General features: G+C 41.8%; 1 long non-coding RNA gene and 1 pseudogene across 4 annotated transcripts in view; one reads left to right on the forward strand and one right to left on the reverse strand.

Annotated features, from left to right (window-relative positions):
* The window catches only part of LOC149858236 (uncharacterized), a 167,461-nt gene that overhangs the window by 2,458 nt on the left and 146,524 nt on the right, over positions 1 to 18,479 (reverse strand). The window contains exon 7 of one of the 4 annotated variants that reach the window (XR_016443812.1): positions 17,064 to 17,131. The exons of the other annotated variants lie outside the window; for them this stretch is intronic. This is a non-coding gene — a long non-coding RNA (uncharacterized LOC149858236). Of the gene's footprint in view, positions 1 to 17,063; positions 17,132 to 18,479 lie in introns of those variants that run through there. 4 annotated transcript variants of the gene reach the window in all.
* LOC149858237 (uncharacterized) lies at positions 380 to 13,400 on the forward strand (annotated as a pseudogene).

Consider the following 18,479-nt stretch of genomic DNA (forward strand, 5'->3'; position numbering starts at 1 on the left):
CAGAAAAACAATTACAAAGTAAATCAGATCCCTTCTTTAATTGATTACATTCTGAAGCCCTCTCTTAAGAAAAGTTGCTGTACAACCAGCCAATATTCAAATTGCTGGCTCTGGAAAAAAATTTGCCTTCCCTTGGTTTTTTTTAATTCTCCCCAGCAATCTCATTATTATGTGAAAACAAACAAACAAACAAACAAATAAAAACCTTTTTCCAAATTAAGACGTCCAGATACTGTGTTTTAGGTTATCATAGTAAAACAACTATGTTACACTTTATAGGAAAAAGAAGAAGATGCAGCAAATTCCTGGTTTTGTTGTTTGCAAAGTACTGTGTAACTTTCTTGAAGGGAAAGAGAGAGACCTTTGAGCAACAGTAACTATGGCTCATCACATCACGAGACAAATCTACAGAAATGTCAATAAGGATCTGAATTTCAGTATCCTTAGTACAAAATCCTTGCCTTGTGTGGTGAAACAAACTAGCAGAAGAATGAAAGCAGCAGGCTGGAATTAAAAACCATCTTGTTACCTCAGTAGTCAGTCTTGGCAATGGTCCAATATTAAAAACAGAGGTTTAATATGAGCAGGGCTAGAGAATTAGATTCTAACATAAAATCAAGATAGATTTGCAACAGAACATAATGTTTATGCAAAGCCAAACCAAATTAAAGTTTGGTGAAGTCTGTGACTTTCAATGACTAACATACATGAGAACTCCTACCTGTGGAGTTGATGGGGCAACCCATTTGTTCAAGCTGATATATTGAATGAATCCACAATTCCAGGTTTTTCTCCTGGATCACAGTTCATGTAGTTCAGGTCTAATTTTCTACATACTCTTCTGTACTAACTAGCTATTACTATCCTGAGACTAAGAATATTTTAGCATTAAGCTCTAAAACCCATAGAAAACACAGACACACTCAGCAAAGTCTTTGAAGTTGACTATAAACAGAACTATTTTCAGTTCTTTGCTATGGAGTTTTCGCTGCAGAAACTATTGCTCCTTTATGAAGACTCTAACCTGTACACTGCCTACAGTATGTAGTACTGGAATGGTTTAAAGATTTATTGCACTTTCCAACATGTATAACTTTGCAGTTTTACTGTAGGCCTCATAGCAGAGCTGCTGTATCTTGATAGCGCATTACGGGGGAAAATGAGGTTCAAGTCTGACTCCTTTCTTAACATCTGAAATGATTTGAATGTAAAAATTGTATTCAAATCTATTCCTAATTAAGAACTGTTTCTTTGTGAAAAGGTTCATATTTCTAGACCTCGGTGCTTTAAAAGCTGTGGAAATCTGTAATTTTAACACTCAACTAGCCTAGTCATGAGTAAATTGGCTAACTTATGAAACCCCCATTTTGTGCATTGATCTTTGAGTCTAGCATTTGAAGAGGTGCTTTTTCATCAAGCCTGTTTCAAAGCTGTAAGAGATTCTGCTTTTAAAAATCTGAAGGAGTAAAAAATCTTCAAGGTCAATATTGCCAATACTTAAGTGCTGCAATAGAGGAAAACTAAAAATTAAAGCTTGCAGACATTAAAAAAAACAAAACCCAAAATACACACCTCACTGGAAAAAGCAGTGTGTTAATTCGCCCCAGCTCCACAGAATCTGTATAGTTCAAGTCCTTCAGCAGGGCTTTTTGGCACTTCTATCTAAACCTGATTCAAACATCTATTAGATACAAGTGATGAAAGAGCCCCACTAAAGTGCCCAATCTACACAGATATTAGGCGAGCCAGGTCCAACTAACATGCAGCATCTTCTGGACATGAACTGGGCTCAGTGCGGAAGGTGTTAAATTTAAAATGCCACTCTTTTTTTAAAACGTGCAACCACCCTTAGTGTTATATAACTTGCATGTCAGCCACATAATCTGCAAATTCAAACAATAGCTTATGCAGTGTATTATGCAGCTGTGAAACCTCCCACTTTTTTCCTTGATGTCATGGGGTGCATCTACATGTTCAAATAATCTGAAAGCAGTTTACTCTTGAGTAAACTACTCAAAAGTAAACTCTCCCAGGCACATATCTACATGTACAGGGACACAGAAGAGGATTTGGTGCTCCTAGCAGCAGACTGCTCCTGCTCCTGATGGCCCTGCAATGAGCCCATACAGCAGCCAGGGCGAGCTCTATGCTCCCCCAGGGTGCTAGCCCAGGGGTCAGGAGACAGCTGTCTCCTGGCAGGAGCTGGGACATTGTTCCCTACCCCTGGGGTCTGCCTGCTGCCAGGGCAAGCTCCACCACCAGAGCCCAGGCAGGGAAAATGTCCCCCTGCCCGGGCAGCAGGGAGCTCCCAGCCCCAGATCCGAGGTCATGGGGCCAGTGTTGGGAGATAAGGCTCTCCCAGAACTGGCTCCGCAGTCATGGGGCTGGCACTGAGAGATATCTCCTAGCCTCAACCCCACAACTGTGGGGCTCAGACTGGTAGATAAGGATCTCCCAGCATCCAGCCCCATGTTCGTGGAGTGGGGACTGGGAGCTCTCTGCTGCAAGGTGGAGGGAAACATTGTCTCTGTCCTGGATCCAGTGACAGAAACCTGGAGGAGCAGGGGAGGGAACTCAAGGAGGTGTTGAGCAGGCTGAGGGGGATCAGAGAGGATGAGGCTGTGATCGACAGGTACTTCCATTCCTTACAGCTCCAGATGCCTACCGGTGAAACCTCACAACAGCCTAGTCACAACAGGAATCTGCAGCAGGGGAGTGAACGACTGTCACCTCCAGACCTGGGCAACAGAACCTGGCATCTGCTTCCCCAGTGCATCTGGGGAACAGGTACAGGGCCCTGGCAGCCTTGGTGGAGGAGACAGAGGAGGAACATTCTCCAGTAGAGGAGGCAGCAGATGAACATTCTCCAGCGGAGGAGGATACAGAGGAAGTGGTCCCTGCAGCCACTGCCAGGCAGAGTGTGGGACCACTGCCCAGGCAGAAGAAGAAATGCCAAGTTATTGTGGTGGGTGACTCAATCCTGAGAGGCATGGAAGGGCTGATCTGCTGACCAGATCCCATAATGAGAGAGGTCTCCTGCATGCCTGGAGCTAAGATCAGTGACATCACTGCAAGGATTCCTAAACTCATCAAGCCCTCTGAATACTACCCCATAGTCCTTGTCCATGTGGGAACTAATGATGTGGCTGGGAGTAGTCTGGACTGCATCATGAAAGACTTCCACGAGCTGGGGGTAAGGCTCAGGAAGTCAGTGGCACAGGTGGTATTCTCCTCCGTCCTTCCAGCTGGCAGCAGCCGAAAGCGCCATGATGCCCGCATCAGAGAAGTCAACCAGTGGCTCCAGAGATGGTATTTCAGGAGGATTTCAGATTCTGAAACCACGACCAGCACTTACAGGGAGAATGCTTCCTAGGATGGGACAATCTTCCTCTCTCTCCTAGAGGTAAGCATCTTTTCTCTTGCAGGTTGGCTGATCTCCTCCAAAGAGCTTTAAACTAGGTTCAACGGTGGGGCAGGGAATCAGCAGTTGATGAGAACTCAGGAGTTGGAAAGCCACAAACAATGCACCTGAACTAACCAGGTAAGCACCAAGAGGAACACACGCCATCCAGGTAAAGGGAGACCAAGAGCACCCACTGAGGGTTAAAATGTCTTTTCACAAATGCCAGGAGTATGGGGAACAAGCAGGAGTAACTGACACTCCTGCTTGCTAGCACACAGTATGACCTAGTCAGCTCAACTGAAACATGGTGGGATTCTATGCATGACTGGGTGGTAGGTACTGAGGGGTACAGGTTGTATAGACAAGACAGAGTGGGGAGAAAAGGCAGGGGTGTAGCTCTCCATGTTAAGGAGCAGTACACTTCTTCCAACATCAAGGCAGGAGTGGAGGAGGGGAATACCAAGGCATTGTGGGTCAGGATCCAGGGGGGGCCAGGGGAAAAGGACTTGGTAGTGGGGGTCTACCGCAGACCTCCTCACCAGGATGAATAGCTAGATGAGGTATTCTCCAAGCAGCTTTCAGATGCCACACAGGCGAAGGAGGCAGTGGTCATGGGGGACCTAAATTACCCGGACATCAGCTGGGAGGAACAGGCGGCCAAAAAGAGCTGCTCAAGGAGGTTCTTCCATTGTGTGCAGGACCTTCCCCTGACCCAGATGGTGTCCAGTCCCACCAGGGGTAGTGCCTTGCTAGACCTGGTCTTAGCAACAGGCGATGATCTTGTTGGAGACCTGCAGGTACACAGTAACCTGGGTGATAGTGACCACCACTTGGTAGAGTTCACTATCCAGTGAAGGGTGAGAAAAATATCCAGTGATACTAAAGTTTTAGACTTCAGAAAGGCCAACTTTAGTTAACTTAGAAACCTAGTTAGTGAGGTGGCTGAACTCAAGAGCTAATGGGGGTCCAAGAGGGTTAGAAGTTTCTCAAGGGAGTGATCCTTGGGGCTCTTCAATAAGTTCTTTGCTTCAGTATGCCTCAATACTGACCAAGACAGTCCTTCCACCTTGAGCATAGACAGATGTCCAAAAGGCACCAGACTGCCAAAGGTTAGTGCTGACTTAGTTAAAGGGCACTTGGAAGGGCTGGATGGGTACAAGTCAGCCGGCCCGGATGACCGCCATCCATGGGTGGTGAAGGAATTGGCCAGTGTCATTGTTGAGGCACTGGCATGGCTGTTTGAGCTCTCATGGTGCTCCAGACAGGTCCCTGAGGACTCAAAAAGGCCAATGTGGTGCCCATTTTTAAGAGGGGGAGAAGGGAGGAGCTGGGTAACTTTAGGCCAGTCAGTCTTACCTCTATCCCTGGAAAAATACTAGAAAAATCATCAAAGAGAGTATTTGTGAAAGCCCAGCAAGGGAAAGGATGCTGAAAGGAAACCAGCACAGGTTTGTTACAGGTAGATCCTTTTATGACCAGGTCACACACTGCCTTAACACAGGAGTGGAGGCTGATGTCATCTACCTGGATTTTAGGAAGGCCTTTGACACAGTTTTGCATCCTATTCTCATAAAGAAGCTAGCAGAATGCCTACACAGTCACGTGGGTGGCTAACTGGCTTAGGGACCACACCCAGACAGTGGTGGTTGACAGGTCATTTTCAACCTGGAACGAAGTGGGCAGTGGGGTCCCGCAGGCTTCAGTCCTTGGGCTGGTGTTATTTAATATCTTCATCAGAGATTTGGATGAGGGTGTGGTGAGCACCCTCTCCAAGTTCACAGATGGTACCAAATTATGGGGCAAAGTTAATACACCAGAGGGCTGGGAGCAGTTACAGGCTTACCTGAACAGGTTAGATCAGTGGGCGGAACGAAACAGGATGCAATTCAACAAAGATAAATGTAAGGTACTCCACCTAGGAAGGAGGAATCCCCAGCACACCTACAGGTTGGGGGAGGTCCTCTTCAGCAGCTCAGAGGCTGAGAGAGATCTTGGAGTCATAGTTGACTCCAAGATGAACATGAGCAGGCAGTGTAACGAGGCCATCAACAAAGCTAATCACACCTTGTGTTTTAGCAGATGCATGACCAATAAATTGAAGGAGGTGATGCTCCCCCTCTATGCAGCATTAGTCAGGCTGTAATTGGAGTACTGTGTCCAGTTTTGGGCACTGCACTTCAGAATGGACACGGAGGATCTGGAAAGGGTTCAGAGGAGGGCCACTCACATGATTAGTGGTCTCCATGAAAGACCTTACAAGGAGAGGTTGAGAAATCTGGATCTCTTCAGCATATAAAAAAAAATGCTGAGGGGTGACCTTGTAGCCACCTATAAATTTATCAGGGGAGGACAGCAGGGAATTGCGGCTGCGTTGTTTACCAGAGCACCCCAGGGAGTAACTAGAAATAATGGGTGCAAACTAGTGGAGAATAGATTTAGGTTAGTTATTAGGAAGAATTTTTTTACAATAAGGGTGGCCAGAGTCTGGAATGGGCTTCCAAGAAAGGTGGTGCCATCACCTAACTTGGAGGTCTTCAAGAGGAGGCTTGACAATCACCTTGGCTGGAGTCGCCTAACCGTGGTCCTCTTTCCTGCCAGGGGCAGGGGGTCGGACATGATGATCCATTGGGTCCCTTCCGACTCTATAATCTATTAATCTGTGAAACCCACCCTGGCAACAGCTAGCATCCAGGAGCAGAGAGCAATCTTCGGCCCCTTTCTGCTCAGCTCACCAGGAGCACATTTATTCCTGGTCAGGCATCTGCACATGCGCTAGCACGCAGTAAGTAATCTTAAGTAAAGTTGCCACTTGCATTTGCAGGTAGCAAATTTACTCACAATTAGAGGCAATTACTGTGCACTAAGCATCTGTATATATAAATGCTGACACTTACTGTACAGTAATTAGCTGTACTGTGCAGTAAAGCATCTTGTGTGGATGTGCCCACAATTTACTGATCTACACTGACCTAATGTTCCTTCACCCTTCGTTCTGCTTTCTTGTCCTAGTCACATCTCCATTCTCTCAGTGCACCTGGTCTGCTGTTTCCAAACGCTTAAATGTTTTCTAGCCTCTCCCTGATCCACTCCTCCAAGTGAAGTGCCTCTCAATGGTACAGAAGTGGGTGAGCTTCTGAAGGACTTTACATAACATTACCACGGCCCTTTCTGTCCAAGGAGCTTGAACATAGAAGACTGAAATCATCACTATATTACTTTAGGTTTCACTGTTGTAACTCCAGCAACTGTATATTAAATAGTCCCACATTTTGTAGACAAAGAAAATCTTCTGCACTTTGGCTAATTTAATAACAAATAAGTTATGGGTATAGGGAGTCAAGATCTATGGAGAACTACATGGGGATAACCCTAACAGTTCATGACTGTATTTATAGCAATCCTAAATCAAAATACAAAACAACTGGGTCTAGCATCTGTCGTTTCAAAAGGCAGTCCTCACATTTCTTTAATAATGTTATAGAATTTTAGGTTTTGGTTCTGCTGAATCAGTCAGGTAGGTTGTTACTCTTTCTGTGTCCTCTGTTCCATTTCTTCTATGACCTGAGGTGGTATGAACTCTTGTCTAACATCTCTCCTAATCATATACTTGCTTCAATAAAAAATATGACCAAACAAATCTTGCTTCTGGCATATTCCCTGGACCACCAGAGCTCCAACACTATATTTATTCTCAGTAGATTACTAAAGCAATTATATTTGTATACCTCTTACTTGTTGCCAGTGGTCTTGCCTGCCGTATGGGATGTCTCCAAGATTTAAAGTGACAGTCACTCTCTCAATAGGACTTTTTCAAAGTTATGGTGCTTATTGTAAATAGTCTGCTTAAATAAAAACCAAGTACAGAAGCCATTTTTTTTCATCAATATCTGTGAACCTATTATGATAGTACGATATTAGAAGGCCAGGCTTTCACACCTGATTCTGATCATTCTCCCAAGGATCTTACTGCACTTAATATTAAATGCTGTCATTGATCTAGTGAGATTTTGTCTAAGTCATGATTAGGTTTGTAAAGACAAATATTTTTAAAATGGTCAACATAGGCTTTTCTCATTTAAATAATAATCACCTAGATTACTAAAATTCATTTTACTGTCTTGATTGAACTTGAATTTTTTTCTCATACTGGACTATTCATATTCATAAAGACATGGTTGGGTAAATTCAGTTTTAGTGGACATCCTTAGAGGCTCCACATTCTGTAAAGTGTTACAGTCTAAGATTTTTTACAGACAAAACTAATAATTTTGGGGCCTGGTTTACCAACATTCCAGAGTACCCATTCCCAGGCCCCTGTTATTATGCTTCAAGCCAAACACTAAAAAACCTTAAATCACTGTACTACACCCATTTTTTAAAAATGTTTCTGATAGTACTGGAACAGCTCCCCATAGAAATACCACCAGGGTCCATTTGTTTGTAAGATCCTTGAGCAGGGATCAGCCATTTTGTTCTATGTTTGCACAGTATCCAGTAGGCCTGTGTGAATAGGGAAGTATTTGATTCAGATTCAGATTTGGCCCCATCCAATCTGGCCAAATCAGAATTGGAGATTCAGTGCTGATTTGGAGATGCGGATCAGCTGGGGAGAGGCAGGCACAGTTTGGTGGCTGCAGGTTCTCCCATGGCTCCTCCAGCTGTGCCTGCCCATCCCTGGTCCCAGCACTTAAAAAAAAAATAAAAATAAAAATAAAAAAAAGCTCTGCACTCACTGGATGCAGCAGTGGTGACTGGGCCCCTGGGCACTTGTGACAGAGCTCCCCTGTGTAGCACAGGGCAGTGGGGGGCAGTAGGGATGCCCCCCCCTCGCCAGGTGCCCATGCAGCAGCTGCCCCATGACACGGGTCCAGCATGGTTCAGGCGGGTGCCATGTGCTGTCTGGGATCTGGGTCTTCTGGGGCTGAGTGGTGCCAGGCTCCAGCTGACTGCCAGAGCTGCCCCAGCTCCCACACAGTGCATGGTGCCCTGCTGAGCCATGCTGCACCCACACCATGAGGCAGCTGCCACACAGGTGCCAAGCATGGGAGGGAGAACCCCACTGCCCCCACTGCCCCATGCTGCATGAGGGGGCTGTGCCATGATCCCTCAGAGGCCCTCATTGCTGCTGCCACAACTGGTGAGTGCGGGGCTTTTTTTCTTTTTTTTTTTTAAGTGCCAGGAGGCTGGGCTAGGCAAGGGATGGGGCTGGGCAGGGCAGCCATGGGGGCTTCTCCCATGACTCCTCCAGCTGTGCCTGCCTCTGCCCCAGTGGGGAAAGCCACAGGGGCAATGCCCTGCTGCCACTCACCCAGCCAGCATGGGGTTGGGGGGGATGGGCATGATGCAGGCTTGGCTTGTTCTGGGCAGGAGCAGAGAATAGCGCCTACTCCCAGCACTGCCAGGCCCACATCAGCACTGGGAGGGGGGCTCTGCCCTGCCACTGCTTACCAGCTGGTGTGAGAGGTGTGGGATGCAGGCACATCAGCACTGGGAGTGGGGGGCTATGCCCTGCTGCCACTTGCTCCCTTCCTGGAGCGAGCTGCACCTGCATCATGCCCCCCTTCTCCGCACCCCAGCTGGGCAAGCAGAAGCAGGGCAGAGCCCCCACTCCAAGCGCTGCTGCGTCTGCATCCCTCCACCTCCTCCCCATGTAATGCGCCCCCCTTGGCAGCTTGTCCCAGCCCCAACCCCAACAGACTTACCAGTTGGAGGCAGCTGTATCAGCTGCCTGTTTAGTCTCTGTCCAAATCTCCAAAGCAGCCAAATCCTTTCCAAAGCTTTTCTGAAACAATTCGGATGCTTCGAATCAATTTGGAGCTTTTAATTGGTCTCCTGATCTTATCTGGATTTGGAGATTCAGTACCTGAATAGGGCTGAATCTCCTCCAAATTGAATCTGCTACCGAAGCTTCATACAGCCCTAGTATCCAGAAAACAATACAGTTCTTGTTCTTAAGTGGAGGTACTACTTCCATACAAATAATAGGTAGCAGGCTCAGTGCATTATAGAACTTCATATAGACACTTGCAATCCCCTTCAGACAATTCGAGTCCTTATAAAATAGACTTACTTTAATTGGGAAATGTTTAATATCAGTCAAATTATAAATGCAGATACAACCATATTTGTTTTCTTAGCAGATAATGACTAATTTTGATTTACAGGGAATGGAATAACTTTACTCAGTATGATCTGCACTGTTCTTTTCATACATTTACCCTCAGAACTTGTTTTCATTTACTGTTTAATCTTTTTTTTCCAATTATAGCTTTTGTGCTATTGTTTAGAGGAACTTATACACTGGGATACATAGAGTGCCTCTCCAATTTTCTCTCAGCCTCTGCTTTGAATTGCCTGTTCTTATCTTCTAATTAAAATGACACATGGTGGTCTGGATTGAAATCCTATTGAATTAAATGACACAAGGTGGTCTGGAGTGAAATCTGACAGAGTGCAGCCAAATTTGGAAATATTTTAAGAGTGTCAAGTTACTGATTTTAGATCTTGGTGTACTTTGGCTCAGGTGGCTGTTGAACTAATAACTAGAAGATACCAGCCAAAAGCCACCAGTGAGAGCGCTAATTCTTCTATTAGAGAAAGTTTATCATGTGAAGCCTTTACGCTTAGATTGGCAAAGATCCTATATAGTATTTAAAAATGTATTTGCTCAGCTAAATGAATAAGAATTAAATAAAGAGAAAGATACACTTTGTGCTAAAAGCTTTCCTGTACAGTACAGTATAATAAATGGTAAATGAAAGCTAGTCAAGTAAATAAAATATATTACTTCTGTTTTTGCATTTGAATTAATTTTACAAAAAATAGGTATAGGGATTTTTGTTTCCTAAGGGAAGAATGTGTTTGGTCAAAGCATTTTAATGAAATAATTCCTTTTCAGCTGAAAGACAAATGGGGAAAACCAGAAACTGTTTGTTTTGGTTGGCATTTTTCCTTTTAGATAACAACAACAACAACGATAATAATACAGTAGTTTTGTTTTCATTTAACCTCCCCCCTTTTTTACTACTTTTTCTTTTTCTTTTATTGATAGTCCTGTGATGGTTGGGGGGGAAAAGAATAAAACATCAAATAATCAGAAACTAATTTTTGTGGTTTCAAATTTGTCAATAATTTGACAAATTTCAATAATTTGTTGAAAGTCCCCAACAAAAATGTCTAACAGAATAAAGCATTTTCTGCTAGAAAAAGCCCTCAGAAAAGATAAAGCATTTGTAATATAATTGCTTAGAGATTATAAATAATGAACACATGTAATTGATGTAGAGAGAAGAAAAATAACCTTATGTGGAAAAAAAAAACCTTAGGCAGACCGTCAAAACCATGAAAGTAACATGAAGGTCATTCAATGGAGATTTGTTTCTGGTTTTTTCCCATACTGCACCTCTCTTTTCTACTAATGCAAGAAACATAAGCAAAAAATAGAAGAACAGGAACAATATACATTCAGGAAACATCAGCACTATAAATCTATTTAAAATATACTGATAATCATTCATAAATTGAGTAGGAAAGAGTAAATTTAAGTGAGATGGGAGTTTTCATGGCATTGAGGTAAGAGAAAATCATCCTACATGAAAAAGAAGGTCTGGAAATTACTAAGAGCTGGTTTAAAGTACCAGGTACTGCATAACAGTATGAGTGAGCTCCAGGTTTCTAAAACTAAACTGGTTCTGTATTAAGAGACGTTGCAATAGCCAGTAGATTTCAGCCAGGCACATACATAGTAGCATCCAGGTAACTCCTCCAAACTCTTTCTTCCTTTTGCCAAGCTGTGCTCCTTGCTCTAAGTTTCTTGCAGGTTGTTACTTCTTTCTTTTTAACTCTCCCTTGAGAATTCTTGCCCAAATGTGCTGACTTGCTGGGGCCGGAGGTTACATAGCTCGCCAGAGGGGCTTTACAGCTGGGCCAGTGGTAGACTCATAGCCATTCAAGTATGACGTTTTCTGACCAGTCTACTGTTCCTGCTTATCTATGATGTTAGGATTATGTTACAGCTAGTTTCACTATCCAATTCAAATCCAATTGTTCATTGTGTTAGGCTTATGTTACAACTAGTTTCACTATCCAACTCAAATCAAATTGTTCATTGATCTAGTAGTTGAAATATGTTAATTGAATATGAACATTAAACTGCCTGTATACTAGAAATCTTTGCATCTACTGAAGTCACGCTACAGACATCCTCCTCTTTCCTGGAAGTCTGTGTGTCAAGCACTGCTCATAACACTTATTTTTTTCTTTTGGAATAGTTAATGGCATTAGGCTATAAAGGGGTTCTGTATTTTCATGCTTCTTCTAACATTGCCCATAGGGTGGATTTCTTCAGTCTTCCTTGTTACTTCCTACAGTATATGCACTGGAGCTTGGCTTGCCTTAGATTTGCTTCTTCGGTTCCTTCAGTTTAATCCCTCATTCTCCTCCACCACTAGCAACTGTCATTGTTTTGCAATTTTCCCTGGAAATTTTGGCTGCCTTTGGACTTAAGGACATCCTTGTAATATTAGAATTGTTTCTCTCAATAATCTCTTCTCTTAGCTATAATCATATGTCTTATAAAGGATCCTGTCTCTAATTAGAAAATGTTTATGTTTCTCCTTAACCTGCAAAACTTGCCATCAAGAGCATCTTCCCAATAAGCAAATGAAGCAGAGTACCTTTGCACAGAGCTTCTGCTGCTTTTGATCCCCAGTGCAATAGACAAAGCCTTACCCATTATTTATTCTTTCACAACTTTTGGGCTGAACTCGTCACCTGAAGCATGGACCCCATTTCAGAACTAAAGAACAATACTTATGATGTAAAGGAGCAATTAAGGCTGTAACAAAGTTCATAAAGGAGTGAAATTAACATAATGAAGAGATGGGAAGGAAATAAAAAAAGCACTGAGGGACAGAAAATACAACCTTGTAGGTATGGAATATCTTAATTTCCTGAAGATATTTCCAGCCCTCAAAGCAGGAAAGCATTTAATCACAAGTTTAAGAGATTATTCATGTATTCAAAGTTAAGCACATGCTGAAGTACTTTGCTAGGCTACCATCATAATGAAACTAAAGCTGGGAATGGAAAAAATGAGCAACAAATTTGTGGACATTGCATATGATTGTTTCCTTACAGTGCTAGCATGATGGAGTCCTGGACAATGATTAGGGCTCCTAGGTGCTATAATAATACAAATAGCAAAATAAATCATACACTTCATAAAATAATAGTAACTATAATGAGGACTAATTTTTGTAAGAATCTTGTAACAATGCTAAGGCTAGTGTTGTAAAAGAGGGGGAGAGTGAGTTAAACAACAAGTATTATAATTTAGTTAAGCATTGGGATTAATGTTCAACTAAGACGCTGAAAAAAATCAGATGGATTGGATTTCAGCAGAGCAAAATTTGGTAGAAGGCAGGAAGTGCAGGGTGAAATTGAACAGGATAAAGTAATGGAGAGAAAGGACACAGAGGGGAAATGGAAAGTGTTCAAAGATAAATTAATGTATGCCCAAGGGTTATGCATGCCATCTAGCAATAATTGCACAAGGAGGTTTTTTTAAAGAGCTAGTGTGAAGGAACAGAGAAGTGTAAAAGTAATCAAGGGTGAGAAAGAGACAGACACGAGTTATAAAACTTCAAATGTGAGCAGGTTTGGAATGATTGCATAATGAAGTTAAGAGAGCATAAAAAGTGATAAGAAAAGCATAGGTAGAGAATGAAAGGAAACTTTCACAAGAGGATAAAATGAAATATAACAGAATTTTCTGGTGCTGTATGGAAACAAGATGAGGCTAGCAAAGTAGATCATAGGGTCTCTTAGAACTACAGAAGGGCAAAATGCTGGCTAAAGAAATAAAAGCTGCTGAAAGATTTGTTTGTTTGCTTGCTTAGTGGTGGTCAAAAAGTTTGGAAAGCAGATTAATAGATTCAAATCTTCCCAGCAAGAAGAAAAGATTTATGTGGAGTATTCTGACAAAGCCTTACAATGATATGCATTTATTGTTAGCAGTCACTTATATTCCAAGCAGGAATGGAGTATTAGAGTGCAGGCTGCTGTACAAAAATGGAGGAAGAAACAATCCCTTCCCTGTTACTATACTATCTAAGACATTCATCTTGCAATCTGATTGGTGCATGTCAATCCCTATGCCCAAAGAGATCCCCATTGACCAGTTAATTTCCTGGTGGACACAGGAGCTTATACAGATAGATGAGACTGCCAGATCAGGGCTTACTAAGGTAAGTTAAAAGGAACCTCAGTAAGTTCTAGAGTAAAGTGGGATCAATAACAGATTCCCTAAAGAAAAAAAAAAAGAAATACCATGGGTAAACCAGGGATGAAAAAGGAAAGTACCCATGATCCAGTGTTGCTAACTCCTTAAATTGTATTGAATGTCTTAATATTTGGTTTTTCTCGTAAACTCCTAGCTGTTAGAACCATTTTATTTCTTCAGAATTTCCTCGTTTACTAAAATGGTGTTTAATTGTCATAGAAAAAAGCTTGACAAAATCATAATCTAAAATCAAAATACTAGAAAGCAAAGGCACTTTTTTTTTTAATATTGCCAAGTTTTGAAGAAATCACTTCCCTATTGAGCAGGGTTGCCAACCGAAGACAATTTTTTTACTGACAATCTACAAACTACTAAGAAGCAAACTTTTTTTTTATTGATATATGTTTTTACTGATGTATATTTTACATAATGTAAATGTAACCTTTTCCCAGGCCCTGAGCAAGGGCTGGGTACACATTTAGGGATTTAACACCAGGCAATGGAAAAATGTTTGGCTGTCAGTTAAAAGTTTGCAGATTATCAGTAAATAACATGTTCTTGACTGCAGCAATGGTTTTATACCATGCTACCCCCCACCTCAGGAGTCCATGACTCACCTCCACACCCTGATGCTCCCAACCATACCCTGTACTATACTCCCTCCAAAATCCATGCCTCCCAGCCTTACTCCCCACCAGCCTCACCCCCTACCCTGCCATGGCCCCCAAAAGAAGGACTACTGTCTACCTACCTGTAAGGCAAGTAGTGTTACAGGTAAATGGGACACAGCAGCAGCAAGAGGAACACAAGGTCAGCAATGGGGAGAGAGCTACAAAGACTCCCATGAGCCACAAAGCCCTGACAAGAGCTCCCTTCGGGATGCTGCATTCCCACTTAAACTTCAGGTGGCACTGCTCTGCTTTGTCTATACTTCAGCACTGCCTCCATCTTCTTTCCAACAACAGAGCTTCAATCAAGCTCTGGTAGCTTAGATTTTTTTTTATGGATGTCTTCATTTTTACGTATTTTATGTAAAGGCATTTTTAGCCTTGCTTTTTAATGGTCTGTTTGTAAATTTAGGGACAGTGGGCAACCTGGTGTTGAGTTAGCTTTTGTCTGTGATAGATCTAAACCAATGATACAATGGTCAGAAAACTCGTCAACTTTAAGGGAAGAACTTGGGAATCAAATGAGCAGCAGAATTTTACAACTGTTCTCTCTCCCTCTCTCCTGGGAGGACCACATATCTTTTCACTTCCAACATGTGTTTTCAGTAAAGGTTTAAAAAGTTAAAGAAAGTGTGTGTGTGTGTGTGTGTGTGTGTGCATGCATGTGTGTGTGTGTGTGAGAGAGAGAGAGAGAAAAATCAGACTTTCTGGCTAGGGCCCATTTGAAAGTAGAAATATAAAAAAAATGGACTGGACCTTTTTTGTACTGCATTAGCCATGAGTATTCAAGTAAATTCAGATTTCTTCTCTGTCACTGATGGATGTTTCTTTGATGAAATGTCAGGGAACATGTCCTCCCAGTGAAGACTAAACTATTAATTCTAACTAGTTTTTGTATTGCCTGGATTTTATATCTTATTGAATTTGTGAGGCTTCAGCATGTTCATGGATTTGTATGTTCATGGTAATTACATGATGGAAGATTACAGTTTAGTTCAGTGGTTAAGCAGATGAATATAACAGTGTTAGAGACTCCATTAACTTTTCTCTCACACCTTGGTATGAAAGCTATCAAGGTAAAAAACTGGTGACTAGCATTCCCAATATAAAGATTTCTCTCCTATTAATAATGAAATATTGGTAGGTGTTTTTCCCTTTCTACCATTAATTTCTTCTGCCAGTTAATTGACAATTAAGCTAAAGAATTTGATTTACTGAGGAAGTGCTAGAAGAAAAATCCAGTAAGAAGGAGAGAACCTTGACCTGAAATGATACAGTTCTCACTGAAGTCAGTGGAAGCTGTTCCCACTCACACCAGCCTTCCTAAGTTTAGTCCAAAGAGAGAGAAAGAGAGAGGGGTCATCAGCACAATTTATATGACTCCATTTCAGTGATGATCTCATTGACTGCTATGTGCTATCTCCAGCACTATAGGATGTTTCAGGTATTACTGTGTCAATGTTGCAACTCTGACAGGCTGTGAGACAGAACAGAGAAAAAAGAGAAGAATAGGATGTGAGAAAAAAGCACATGTATAATGCAGATTTATTGCAAGGCACTCATTTGTGCCACTAAGCTTTAATGGTGGGAATTGATTTTTCTGTTTTTAATGCATTGAAAACTTTTTTCTGTTACCTAAATAAAAATAGGCCATGATTCAGCAGCATTTGAAAAAACACAGGAAGAAATAACAGGAAATGGTTTCATAAAATCAGGCTAGTGTTTTGGCTCAACTGTATTTGAACCAATTCACAAAAGCAGTTTCTTAGAGATTGCTCAGTGCTATCCTAGTGTTCTCTTTGCACTCACTCACACTACAAAAACATTGTCCATTCCTTCTAAAAATTCACTTAAAGCAACCACAGACCATTATTTACCAAAATATTGGCTCCATAACACTTCTTTGGCAGCAAAAGGCTAAGATTAATACAATGTTACAAACATCATTTCTAGTAAATGTACTTAGGCAAGGGAGATAAGTCTGATCCAGCAGACATAGAATTTGGGAATAAAGTAAAGGTGACTATACTGAAGATCCTCTGGTCACTGCTGCTACAAGAAATAGGAGGAGGAAATAGTAACCATACTATGATTCCTCTCAATTCCTTGCTATTACTACTCTTCTCACATTACGAATCTAATACACTGAATTCAATGGCATTTGTGTTGATAAAATATCTATTCTCAATTGTATATTATATTTAACTGTAATTGAATATAAATAGGACAAATAAACCATCGCTCACACTTGCCTCAGTTTTGCTTCCGTAATTTACTCAATGACTCAAGGGAAATCAAAAAAGGTGTAGATGTTATTATAAAAATTACACTTGCAAATTCACAAGTCTTCATTTAAGATGGGGACAATACAACCCTTTTTGCCTTATGTGCCTTGTTTAGGCTTAATACAAAATATGGCTTATCTTTCAAGTGTTGTAGTTTTCCTTCTGCGGCCACTAGAGGGAGAAATTTATTACTGGGCTCTCATGGCTTCTAGTGCAGTTTTCGAACAGTATCAGAAATGCTACTATTATATGAAAGATGTCCCTGGTGTGGTAAACATGGTTAACACAATACAGAGTATCAAAAATAAAGTGAGATAAACTTTTTTTTTTTTTTTTACAAATAAACTCCAATTAAAATCCTCAAACCTTGCAAATATAAACACTACTTTAATTGTTCTTGCCTTGCCTGTAATACAAATCCTTCTATTGTGTTGATTCCCATTGCGTTCAGGAGATAGCAGTCCAAACAGGAAGAAAGCAGTTTACTGGTTTTCTATCAATAAACAAACAAAGGATGGTTTCTAGTAGCTTAAACTAATTTTGGAGGAAATATTATAAAATTAACTATTAGTATTGAGGAGCAGTGGGAATCCATTCCAGAATGAAAATAAGCCTATGATGAAACATTTATTAAATAGGTTGAACATTTTTAAACCCTGGGTATGCATTCCTGTCTCCCATTCTGTCATCTGAAAGAAAGAAATGCTTGCAGCTAAGAAACATGGGGTTTTTTTGCATTGTGGAACCTTAAATACCAACCCACCATTTCATAGAACTGACAAGGCCATTTTGGTATGATAAAGTTATTCACAAAATGTTTTCAAATTTGGCAGGCCCAAACTTAGCAACTGAACTCCACCCTTCAGCACCTAAATATAAACTGACCTGAATTTCAGAGATATTGATTACATTCCTTTGAAATCTTGGACTCTTGAAATTTCTGGAATATAGACAGGCACAGGGGGGACACCAGCCCACCAACAGTTAGTGATGATCTAGTGAAAGGGCACTTGGAGGGGCTTGATGTGTTCAAGTCAGCAGGCCCAAATTATCTTCATCCAAGGGTGCTGAAGGGATTGGCCAGTGTCATAGCAGGACCACTGACAAAACTATTTGAGCACACATGGGATTCAGGTCAGGTCCCAGGGGACTGGAAAAGGGTCAATGTAGTCCCTATTTTCAAAAGGCGGAAGGAGGAGGATCCAGGTAACTATAGACCGGTTAGTCTCACTTCTATCCTTAGGAAAACCTTTGAAAAAATTATTAAAGAATACATGTGTGTGAGTCCATCAGGAAAAGTAATGTTGAAGGGCAACCAGCACGGATTTATAGCAGATTGATCCTGCCTGAAAAACCTTGTTTCTTTTTATGACCAGGTCACAAACTGCTTAGATGAAGGAGTCAAGGTAGATGCCATATACTTGGATTTTTAAAAAGCCTTTGATACGGTGTCACATCCCATTCTCATAAAAAAAAATGAGTGGCTGTGACTTACACAGTCAGGTGGGTGGCAAATTGACTAATGGGATGTACCCAGAGAGTGGTGGTGGATGGGTTGGTATCAACCTGGAAGGATATGGGTAGTGGTGTCCCCCAGGGCTCAGTCCTCAGGCCAGTGCTGTTCAGTATCTTCATCAGTGATTTGGGCAAGGTTATAGTGAGCTCACTGTCCAAATCTGTGGATGACACCAAATTATGGGGCAAAGCAGACACACTGGAGGGCAGGAAGCAGATTCAGGAGGATTTGGACAAGCTGGAAAAGTGGGCAGAACAAAATAGGATTCAGTTTAACAAAGGTAAGTGCAGAGTACTGCACCTAGGGAGAAGGAATCACCAACTTA

The sequence above is a fragment of the Crocodylus siamensis genome, chromosome 8, assembly GCF_052110815.1.
Source record: "Crocodylus siamensis isolate JL-2025a chromosome 8, ASM5211081v1, whole genome shotgun sequence".
Lineage (NCBI taxonomy): Eukaryota > Metazoa > Chordata > Crocodylia > Crocodylidae > Crocodylus > Crocodylus siamensis.